This window comes from Cyanistes caeruleus, chromosome Z (assembly GCF_971803275.1).
Source record: "Cyanistes caeruleus chromosome Z, bCyaCae1.hap1.1, whole genome shotgun sequence".
Classification (NCBI taxonomy): Eukaryota; Metazoa; Chordata; class Aves; order Passeriformes; family Paridae; genus Cyanistes; species Cyanistes caeruleus.
Genome location: NC_141732.1, coordinates 75,451,452 through 75,463,590, shown reverse-complemented (window position 1 = coordinate 75,463,590; position 12,139 = coordinate 75,451,452). Strand labels below are relative to the sequence as shown.

Genomic DNA, 12,139 nt, shown 5'->3' with positions numbered 1-12,139 from the left:
CTCTTACTTGTTGGGTTAATGTCATTAATACCAGCTGACTTGCTCCTTTCCTGGGCTGTAATACTACCAGCCTTAGAGAAATGAAGGCTACAATATAAGGATTGAATCCTAATGAACTTCATCAAGAGAAGACAGAATATGCTACCTTTTCTGCAGTGCTAGGCACAGTTTATGACATATCCAGAGTTTGGACAGAGCACTGTCTGGAAATCACAGCGGTCATGAACATCAGTTGAAAAGTTGTAGGTAAGTGTGTGATTTGTGGTGTCCTGCAGACACAAAAAATGTTGGAAAGCTCCATGTTGTATCATGATAACTAATGAATTAAGAGATGGGAAAATAAAAAAAAAAAGAAAGAAAAAATTAGAGAATCATCCCTTAACCAATTTTATATCTTTATAACCAGTTTATTTTAACCAGTAACATATTTTCAAGGGGATATTTCAAAATATGTGTATGAAGGTACATTCTGTAGCATATTAAGCTCTGAAATGGACTTCCAAAACTCACATCAAGAGACTTATTAAACTTCATATAGCCTTTGGTTCTGTTATATAAATATGAAGTCTTTCTTCCTTGTACTAGGCTTAGATGGTTTTCTGTTGCTTTTATGTTTCTGTTTTCAAAACTGTTAAATGGATGCCAATAATAATAATTTATGTGTCTGGTACACGTTGATATTTTTTGGTACATTTGCTCTAAAGATAAGCAGATGGGGGGGTTATTAAATTCTATAAAACTATATGTTTTAAAGAAATAGAATATGAAGGCAGCTTGAAAAGTCATGCTGAGCTGGCCTCCTTTTTAACTGGTTCAGAACCATGATACATGAATTATTGGTAACATATTTTAAGTTTTATATTGGTTATGGTCTCTTATGGTCTTAATCAATAAATTAACTGAGCTGTGTCAGATGCTTTTCCTCACTTCCATTTACTTCAGAAACAAATAACTTCCAAGCTATCTATTTTCAATTGAAGTCAAACAGTTAAATCATAAAAAAATTTAGAAAAAAAAAAACAACAAAAAAACCCTCTCTTAAAAATTCCTTTTTGCACAAATGGGAACTGAGAGAATTAACCCTGGATTGTCACTCATCTTTATTTTCACATATCAAGTCCATAACATGGCAGTCAGATTTGGTCTGTCTGTCTGTCTCTCTGTGAATCTCTCTGAGCATGTAATGAGTGCAGCAGCTGACGGAGGATCAGTCATATTCTTAGGAGGTGTTTCTGTTCTCTCACCCTGAGCACAACAGCAATCTTAAGGAAGCACTTGAAGGCTCCAGGAGTTTTAGGAGGAGAAGGACTGAAGGGCATGCTGGGCAAGCAGCAACAAAAACATGGCAAAACCCAGAAGAACACATTGTGCTGGGTCCTTGCTTTAACTCCTTTAAAGCATGTCCAGGGTGTTTTATTTCACAGCCATCGCTGAGGTTGTTGAGGGTGGTCTCAGCACACTCTTCATCCATTTTGTTGCTATCACTGCACAATGTACATCTAATAAGAAAGCAAAATTCGTTGTCCAGTGAGGTGGCAAGGAGAGAGCTAAGTTATGTATCAGTTATAAGTTATGTTGGACGTGATTATTCTAGTACAAAATATGTACATACATCCTTGACCTGGGATTCCCACTGAGAGGGGTGGAGGAATAAAAATGAGATAAGCTACTGATTTTTTACACAGATGTCATTGAGTAAGGTGAGAGTGACCCTTGTTGTGAAATTTTGGCTTAAAGCATCTATATAATCTTGGAAAGTATATCTAGACTTCTAAAAATCAAACTGGACATGGCATTGATTTCAGAATTGCAGTTTAATAGAAATATGGGCAAACTTCCCAATGTTTTATGCAAGAAACCATTCAGGTAGTCCTATTAATTATTTTCTTTTAACTATTCTATAAGTCAAATTTAAGATTTCTAATTGCAGAAATAGACTCTTGTAAATAAGAAGCTTTAGCATATTGCATATATGTGGCTTGTCCACTAATTAAAGGAAGGATTCTGGAAAAATCTGGTTGTGTTACAGTACTCAGAACATCACGGAAGTCACAGCACAGGAAGGAGTTTGTTTGAATTGTTTTTTTATTCTGCTTTTTTTTTTTCCCATGACAAGAACACATAAGTATAAACAAATAGATACATAAAGAACAGAAAATGATCCAGCATAAATGAAAAGGTAACCAAGAATACACTTTATACTCCCCAGCCTTCTTTTTTTTGCACAAAACCTGCCATTTGAATCCAAATCATTAACCTACTTCACTCTGTCTTGAACTGACTATAGTGATACCTCAGTCTCTGCAGTTTATACACAAGTACTTAAATAAAATATAATTTTTATAGAGTATCTGTTTCTACAGGAAACTCACTGTGTCTTGAAGTACCTACACCTAGAATCTTAAGAACTGAGGGTAAAGAACTGAGCAGCAGTATGCTCTGAGTTATAGGCCAGTAAAAGAGGATGTTTTGAGGACCTTAGTGTAGTGGTGAAATCCAAATCTCCCTCTCCACTTCTGCTTCCTTGTGGAAATCCCAGGAAATTCTTACTTATTTACTGAGCTGGACAACAAGATGCTAGTTTTACAGCAGTCAAAAGGGTCCTAGAACACAAGCCAAAACCAGAAAACAAGCAGTACTGTGCTAGGAGGGGAGTATCGGCAAGAAACTAAGGAATTCTGAAAATATAAGATGTAGAGATATATTTAATTCATTTAGGAAAAAGTGTACTCATTGTGTTCATCAATTCTAGTAGCAATTCTACTTTATTCTGTATTATTCTTGATGATATTCTTGCTTCATCCTGACCAAACTTGCATTCTTAAAATATTGATACATGGATGAAATGTTTTCACTGCAAGGCAACACATAAGATAAAACCATTATTTAAAAAAATAATTATAATATTGTATATCATACTTTTAATAACATAGGAAGATTAATCTAGAAGCTTAAAGAAATAATGCTCATTTGTATTAAAATTTCTTGACAATTTCTAATTTCTAGCTAAAATTATAGATAATATTCTGTTACACTTGTGGTCACTATGTACTATGAGCACTACATGGTTACTTCTCTCTGGTTTTGGCCATGGTTTATCAAAAATATACTTGAAAATCTAAACTTGTTTGATATCCTTGGAAGATGCTTTCTGCCTCAGTTTCTGATTTGCTAAAGGAATGTCACAGCTTTTTTGTATGTGACAAGAGAAAATAATAATGTTAATATTCTTTATGAATGCCTCTAAGATCTATGGATAAAAAGATTGCATATATATCAGCATTTTATAGTTGTTGAAATTCTAATAGTATTAAGACATAGTTTTTCTGTGTGGTGAATGGATGAGAGGATACAGATAATGATTTGCCAATCTAGACAGAAAAAGAGCAAAATAGCCCATTATCTGCATTTTCATTTGAGAATAGGATGTCCAGAAAGAGCAGAGAAAATTTAATCAAGTAGGGACCATGACTTTTTATTTTCATGAACTTTGCTTTGAAACAAAATGGAAGCATTCATCTTGTTTTGTTGGATCAGCCCTTTCTAATGCTGCTAAGAATAATTGAATATTGCAACTTAACATGATAATATCAATATCACAAGATAAATGTTTCCTTTCCATAATGTAAAACAAACCCACAGGTCCTCCAGAGTATCCAGAGAAGCTAGGTACAAGCTGAATTAACCTGCATTAAAACAACTCAATAAATCAAATATTTAAAGCTCTCTGAAACTTTTCAACATTAGTAGTGCTTGCAAAAACCCCATTTAAAACTTGTACCACTGAGTCAGAGTCAGGAAAGATATACTCAGATGCAAGGGGAGTCTTCTGAGCTTGTATTTATAATTATTTTAATTGTGAAAGGAACAGTTCTGGTTATCTTTCTTTATAATTAAGTTTTGCATACTGACCTATTTCAAGTACGAGGCATGGGAAAAAATTCCATCCACCCTCATCTACTGTTTCCTGGATACAAGCCAGTCTTTCGGACTAACACTAACTCACAAGCAACAAAGAAAGGACAAACATGCCCCCTCTCTCTGCTGATTAGAGGATGCCTCATAAATGCATTCCCTGGACAAGCTTTATAATAGACTCATCCACTTTGTGTTCAATTGTAAATTCAATACCTAGTACTATTAGCTGTTCTATCTGTTGAACTTCATCGTGTTAAACATTTGGAAATAAACGGACTGGACACAAACAATAAAAACTATTGTGCATATTTCTTTAAAGTATATGTTGCAACTTGGGATTTTAAGCTCAGAGGTTGTTTTCTTTTTTATTTTCTCTTACAGCAACTTCTTGGTAGCAGCAGAGGATGAGCAAATACATTGTCTGCAAAGGCTGAGTCAATTAGCAGTGGCTGTCATGTGTATTGAACTGCAGTTGTTTAAAGTGAGAATATTCTAAATGCAGAGAGCTATTACAGTTGGGAAGAATTTCTGAGCAGTGTTTCAGCTTTTTCTAGTTCTGACTTCAAGCATGGACCTTGACAAAGCAGCAGAATGACAACTTGGTAGGAATTCTGTGCCTTATTTCTTAATCCTGATGAGCCAAACCTACGGTGAACTCCCATTCCTCAGAGAGAGCCAGAGCCACGGGGTCACATCAAGCCACTCTGTACAGATCAGTTCTACAGAGTTTTCTGAAAGCATAACCTTAAATCCTACGAAAACCAGTTGTCCATGCTTCAGTCTCCTGAGAAGGCAGCTCCTGCTGCCTCCTGCAGCCCCACTCGTGCTGAAGCAAAGCCATTTACACCGTGCTTCAGAACCAGGTGAGGAGCAGGGAACTTGTGGAAAAGAGATGGAGCTGCTTTATGTGCAGACAGCTTCTGCCTAAACTTTTTACTTCAGTAAAGCACATGTATAACTTTAAAGCAAGTCTCAACCCATTTCTGTTAGATTTTTCAGATCCATGTCCCCAAACTCCCTGTGTTCCTTGCACCAGCTGTGCCAGGATGTGCCTGTTAAATTGTTGACGGTGCACATAGAGCTGTCCATTCCCTGCTTTATCAGTGGTCCTGATAGTGGAGATGAAGCTAGCAAATTATGGCTGTCATCACAAGCTTGTGCTTTTCAGCATCTGTAGCTGAAGTTTTCAGCATAACAACCTGTTTTCTACCCAGAAGAGTTTGCCCAGGCATCCTCTAGTGGATAAATGTGTTTATCACATACCTTTTAAGCTGGCTGATGATGCCATTCCTGACTGGGAAGCATCATCCTCTTTCTGAGACTCTAGAAGCTTCTTACACACATGCATATGCACAAATAAAGTCCATTCAGTGCACCCTTTAAGCAGACAAATTAAGCAAATCTTTATTTTTCATGAGGAATTATGGTGATAAGGACACCAAAATCTCAGATCATATCTGCTCCTGTGTAGATCTCTTGAAAACTGACTTTTGGCTTCAGTTTCTTCTTCTCTAAAATGAGTGTTAATTGTAATGGCAGACAGAGGGGATTGATTTACTGATATTTACAGTTCCCAGCATATATAACCCATAAAATAAATTGTATCCCTTCTTTCATTATCAGTTATTCATTTTATTCCTCAGATATGAAATAAATTCTGAACAAATGAAACAACTATTTCTGATGAAAATCTAGAATTGACATCTTTTTTCACCACTATGGACCAGGTCTAATGCTGAATCTTATTTAAAGATTTGAAAGGAAAAAAAAAAAAAAAAAAAAAGCAGAAAGAAAAAGAGATTGCTTTAATTTAATGGAAATGGGTTGCAGGCCTTTACTTCCTTATGTACTAAATGAAATAAAGGCCTTGATATATATTCCCAAACCAGGGGATATTAGGAACCCGGAGAGATGAATCAATCGTCTGCGACTCCTGTCCCGTTCCCTGGCTGAAGCACACTGTGTTTGAGCAGTCAAACTTTGCTGAAATTCACCCATTGTTGAGACTCAGGGCAGCCTGTGGGTGTCAGGAAGCAGAGTGGATGGCCAGCAGCTCTTTCAGGAGACAGCAGGCCATGTGTCAGTTGTCAGGAAAACATATTCCTCTATTTTCCTACCCCTTGAGTCAGCTATATTTCACAGCTCTGGTGTCAATGGTAAAGCTTAATATCCACTGTATTGGAAATACAGCTTTCCAATTAATTCATGTCCCTGGAATATAACTTTTTTTCTTCTTTTCTTTTTTTCCACTCACCAGGAGTGGAAATTTAACCACAGGTATGACAGTGCTACTAGCACTATGGTTGTTATTATTAGAAACATTAAACTGAACCATTGCTTTAGGACCTATTGTATGCAAACAGTAACCAACATCATGGCATCTACATCTCACATGGATGTGCTTTTCCTCATTTCATCAGCACAGAAAGACATTATTCATTTGCATAGTTAGGTCTTGACTGTTTTTCCCAATATTGCTAGCACTGGTACCATGGGCGCTACAAGAGCTTATTAATGTTTTTCTTTATATGTATGGGATAAGGATAGGGGATACAGGGGATCCCAGAAGAGATTTTTGGGGTGTGTTTTCATGGGAAAGAAGGAATTTGAATACTTTGCAGTTTATTCTGAGCTATTTCTCAATTTACATGTGAGGCTCTTTCCCAATAAGGTCAATATTTCAAGTTAGGGAGCTAAAATAATTTAATTGTCTTCTAGATTAATTTCTTTCCCGTGTACCATTGTTGATATAAACTGTATCTAAACCCATTTTAATGAGACATATGGGTATGAGCAAGTCTGTGGCTTATGTCAATCATTCATAAGATGCATTTCTTTAATGTAGATAGCTCTTTTTGTGCTAAGCATCTTGGGTGTATTTTGCAAGAAACAAGATCATTTCAGAGGCTATTTACCTAATTATTACACAGTCATTGAAATCATGTGATAATTTCCCTAGACCTTTCTATTTCACTTTACTTACAGTAAAGAAAACCTATATACAATATTTTAAGTCCTGAACCCATCTGCTACCTTGATGGAGCCTGAGAAAATTTCATGACAAGAGTGTTTCTGTGAACTGCAGTTTAGCCAATGACTACCCCAGTAATTTGTCCCTTCATTTTTAAGGGAAAAGATCTTGGCAAGAGATCTCATTCCAGATTTTACATATGAAAACACTGTAAGACAAAAAAATGAGGATTATCAGTAAAACAGACATAATTTGAGGCCTGACAACAAAACCTTCAGCATTTTTAAATGCTTATCTCTATGACTGGAGTGGAATGGGAAGAAAAGGATGACTGTTTCAGTCAGAAGGAACCTACAACGATGTCTGTCAAATTCAGGCCTGACCAAGTGAAAGTAAATTGATCTCAATCACTACCAAGCTTGGGAATTTCCTGCCTCTTTAGGAAGCCTGTCCTGGTATTTGACCACCTCCTTGGCAAGGAAAAGCTTTCTTATATCCAGTCTGAACCTCCCTGCTCCAGCTTTGAATCGTTCCCATGTGTCCTGTCTCTGGATACCATGGAGATGAGATCATCTTGCTCACAGTGTGCTTTAAAACACAGTAATAACTGTGTATACAACCATTCCCCTTGCAGAAATAAGAATTATACCAGCAGATGCTTTGGACCATGAGTTTCTGTGAGAAGATATTAAGCTGCTGTTTCTTATCTTCCAAAGACCAATATTGTCTTAAGTGTGATGGAACATTTTGCTTTGGAAATGTTTATTTCTTCAGTGGCGCATGTGCGTGCGTGTGTGTGTGTGTTTGTGTATGACTGTGTGTCCTTGAATATGTTTTTACATTGCACTTCGAGATTTGATGACTCCAAGAGATCCTGCTATTGATTCAATATTAGGGAAACAAAGAGTTATTAAGTGATAACCTCTTGGTGTATATTTTTTGCTCTGTTCATATAAACCAGTGGAGCAAGATCAATTTACTCTCCAGTTGAATTGCTTTTCTTGTGGGCACCTAAAGCATACGTTAGAGATCAGCTTCCAAGAAACAAATTTATTTTCCTGAAATGATGGTCTTTATTGGCAACATCTAGTTCTTTTAATTTTACAGTTGGTTTACCAGTTATTATCTCTGTTTTCATGAAGCATGAGAAAAATTCTAGAACAGTTAAATGTGCTTACCATATAGTTTGTGAATTAGTGACTCCTTAAAATTGGCAGCAGATGTGGAGTGAAACTGCACTGTCAGTTCTCCTTTCTCTCCCCCAGCTTTTTTCCCTGCAAACCCTGGGAAATCATTTTCCTGGCAGAGATTACCAAGGTGCCATCAGCATGTCAAACTCAGCTCACACAGTGGTATCAAATATTCGTTCTTATTCCTGACCCTCTCGTTTGGCTGTGACAAATCTGAGAAATCTGAAAGTTGTGGAGGCTGGGGAGGGGGAAGGAAGCAAAAACTCCTCTGATGCTTTTCTTACCCATTGTGCATTTGACGGAATGTGCCTTTTAAATGACTTGTACATCTCTTCTCAGGTGTGCTATGGGCAGAGTGGCAGCAATTGCCAGCGGTGACTAAGTGAGAAGTGACACTCTCTGTCTCTCTGAGGGTTTCTTCAAGTCCAGTTTGGAGCCTTTCATTACATTGCAAGAATCCATTAAGACAGAAACAAGGTTATTCCATGAAATGTTTTTGTGACTAAAGAGGACATCCAGCTCTTTAATCAGTGACAGAACATCTACTCTGACAAGACTGAGTGATACAATGCGCTTGGCTAGCACCTTTGCAACTGAAGGGGAATATAACTTACAAGGACAGACAGTATTCTCATTAAATTGCCATTGGTTGATTCATCAATGCTCCAGTGGAAATAATTATTCTGTATATGTTTGATGTAAATGTCTATGTCAAATGAAACCTCATTTTGTATTTTGCGGATGTCTGATCCATGATAATTTGGCTAATGCCTTCAGGTCATGAGATAACTGTCTTCTCCCTTCAATTATGACAGGGGCTGCAGTGAGAGTCTAAGAGTGTTTTGGAGGAGATAAATACACACACATACACACACATATTTATATATAAACAAACAAACAAATAAATAAACAAACAAAATCACCACTGTAATGCCAGTGTAACCCATGTGGATTTTATTCGCCCCCATGTGGGTGTGTCAGTTTTTGACTAAACAAACTGAGAGTAATTTCTTTGACCTTTACAAAGTCACCCTAGAATTACTGGCAGGCAAAATCTCGTCCCAAAAATATCTTTTGCAGCAAGATGCTGGAAGTCACTATGGGGAGAAAGAGCTGCTGTTGTATACTTAGATGTGCCAATACAATGCTATATAAACACATAAAAGGCTACTGATTGATTTTGGAATGAGCCCTAAGCAAAGTGAAAGTCAGAAGCACAGTGAAGTACTGCAGAATTATCCCAGAAATGTTGAAGCCTCTCTGAATAGGTGTGATTTAATTTCTTTCTGCCTGTTCCAGGGAGAAAGAAGTTATGCTTCATATATATAGCAAAATTACTACCCATATAATATTGTCTAATGAAAAATGGGGGAATAGCCAAATAATGTTCACTTATTCTCACTAAGAAGGTAAAAAGACTCTGATTAGTCCCCTTCAGTACTAAGGGAAAGATTTAAATAGATTAGATTTGGGAGTTCTTACAATGTTGTTGGCTTCTTCATAAGCACATAATCTTAAAACAGTCTAATCTTTTTTATGTAAAATCAAGATCCTTAGTCATTTAGATAATTGTTAGTGATTAATATATCCTTGATAATACCTAGTTGTATCTTATTTTATGAGCAAGGCCACTGAAATCAAAAGGACCAATTACTAGATAAGGAAAAACCAACTGTTCATTAAAATCTTAGGAATTTAGCCTCTTTTTGTGTGTGTCAGAAAGTCATTAGGAGGAGACAGTGAAAAGAGGAGGATAAAGACAATGCAGAGTATAAACTGATATGACTTTTTAAAGTTTGTTTTTGCTTTTGTATTCTTTGAAATAATGAAAACAACTGGTGTTTAAAAAAAAAAATAAGAAATTGAGAGAAAATAAAGAAGATACAGAAATCAGTGATTACCAAGAAGCCTTTTTTTCCTATTTCTAAGATAAATAAGATAAATAAATGTTTTTCAAATGAGAGAATCATGACTGTTTTGGTTTCTCAGAAGATAATGTTACAGCTTTATAAAGAAACCTGTAATAAGTAGGAAAATAAAATAAATTAAAAAGGAAGATAAATATCAAGACCAGAGGTTTATATTAAATTTTTCAGCAATAGCTCTTATATGGGAGAAGAGGAAAACATAGGGCAAGCTTCTCCAAGATGGTTCTGAGGCAGTTTACTACTTGCAGTGGAAACTCTGAGTTCATAAACAGTTGGCTTAGAGGAAAGGCAGCATATATTGTCTTTAAATCAGAGCTCAGATTGTAATTTTATTCCATATTTAAATTTTCCAACCTCCTTCTAAAGATGGCTGATAGGGAAAAAACCTCATATCTCACTTTCTCTATTCATGGGAACTAGATGATGCCAAGCCAAAGTCCAGTAGCCCACTTGCACTGTTAGTCCTGGGAGTTAAAGTACACTAATTTGAGAAGACCTCTGTGCTAATTACTAATTCTCTCAGAGGCAATTTTGATGCTCTGTAATGTGCTGGATGCGCCTCCTTTATGGCATGGTGCCCAGCTGCCTTCTCTTCCCCACTAGATATCTGCTGTGGGGCAACCAGCAAGGCTGTGGCCCATCTCTTGTCAGTAGAGATGTGTCTTGGCTCTGAGGAAGAAACAGTTTAGGGCTTGATCTTCCTAAGGGCAACTGCAGCAGCAGACTACAAAAACTGAGGGTTTTTTTCTATGTGATATCTCAAAAAAAAGCAATTTCCATGACTGAGAGGTATAAAGAGTGAAATTCTTAAACTTTGCCTTGACAGAGACATGGCAAAGGAAGGAAGCCCAAGTGAAAAATCTGTCATAAAGCAGCTTCCTTTTTATGCTTCTATGATCAGTAGAGAAGTCTACAATTCAGCATTTTTTAAATAACATGTATGTTAACCAGGAAAAACATAGGGATGGGTCTTTGAGATACTTTTCTTTCATCATCATGAGTGAAAGTGCATTGTTTAGCACAAAGTACTAAATAGTAATAAATAAGTAGAAGTATTGCATCCTACATTTAAGTTCATCCTGAAAAATTATTTGTTCACCGGCTCAAAAACTATATCTAGACACAGAGACAATGAAAACACATTCCATTGAAATTCCAGTAAACTTTGAAATACTTTTAATATGATCCACTTTTTTTTTCTCTATAAATCATGTGGCACATGATGAGTAAAAGTGATGTATCAGAGAGTGAATAGCTGGCATTTATTGAACAGCTCTGATAATGTCAGTAAAAAATAAGGTGGCAAGGAAGCACAATAGTTTTATCATTATGGAACCAATTATCTCTCTATGCTATATATATGCAATGTATAAAAATGAGGAAAACCCTTGCCTCAAAGAATTTATTGCCAAATAAAGTATTGATACGGCTAATTGGTAAGTCTCTGTGTATTAATGAATAAAATAAACATTAATGTTTATGAATGTACATGCATTGCTGATGGATAGATAGTTAGTGGATAGATAAGTGGCAGTATTGGCAGTATTTATACACACATACACACTGACACACATATAAGACTGTGGCTTATATCTTTTTCTCAACTCCTAATATAATCTCTGTGCACGAGACAGGGATCTTTGTCAGAGATTTATTCTGCAAATTAAATGAGCTATAGCCTCTTCCCTTATTTTAATGTACACTTTATTCTCAGAGCCATTGCTATTTAAATTTGTTCCTTAACACATGCGGTTCACTTTATTTTACTTTTACTGTGTCTGGACTATTCAAAACTGACACATATAAAAAATAGTGCTGTTTCCCTGAAATAGCAGTGCCTTTGTATGTGTGAAGCTATAAATAAATACTGGCAGTTAAACTTCTGTGCTTTTAAACTTTAGCCTCTTTATCTCTGTCACTGTTAGAAGCCCCTATCTGGTCTGCCTTCCTTTTTTGCTTATGACAAAATGCTTATGCAGCAGTAATCAGTCTTGGAGGCCTACCCTCCTTTCCATTTCTTTCTTTCTCTTTTAATTTCTGAGTTGCAGCCACTAGTTTCATTGGTGTCTGCTTGGCCAACAAATCAAAGTAGTAAATGTTTCTTCCAGAGCCAGCCTCTCCTCTCTCCAAGC

The 12,139-nt window shown here is 36.4% G+C and overlaps 1 long non-coding RNA gene across 1 annotated transcript; it reads left to right on the top strand.

The window, feature by feature from the left end:
* The first annotated feature begins 12 nt into the window (after positions 1-12).
* On the top strand, positions 13-10,042 carry LOC111941125 (uncharacterized). Its single transcript, XR_002869860.2, has 3 exons — positions 13-246; positions 4,300-4,781; positions 8,419-10,042. It is a non-coding gene; the product is annotated as an uncharacterized LOC111941125 (long non-coding RNA).
* The last annotated feature ends 2,097 nt before the right edge of the window (positions 10,043-12,139 follow it).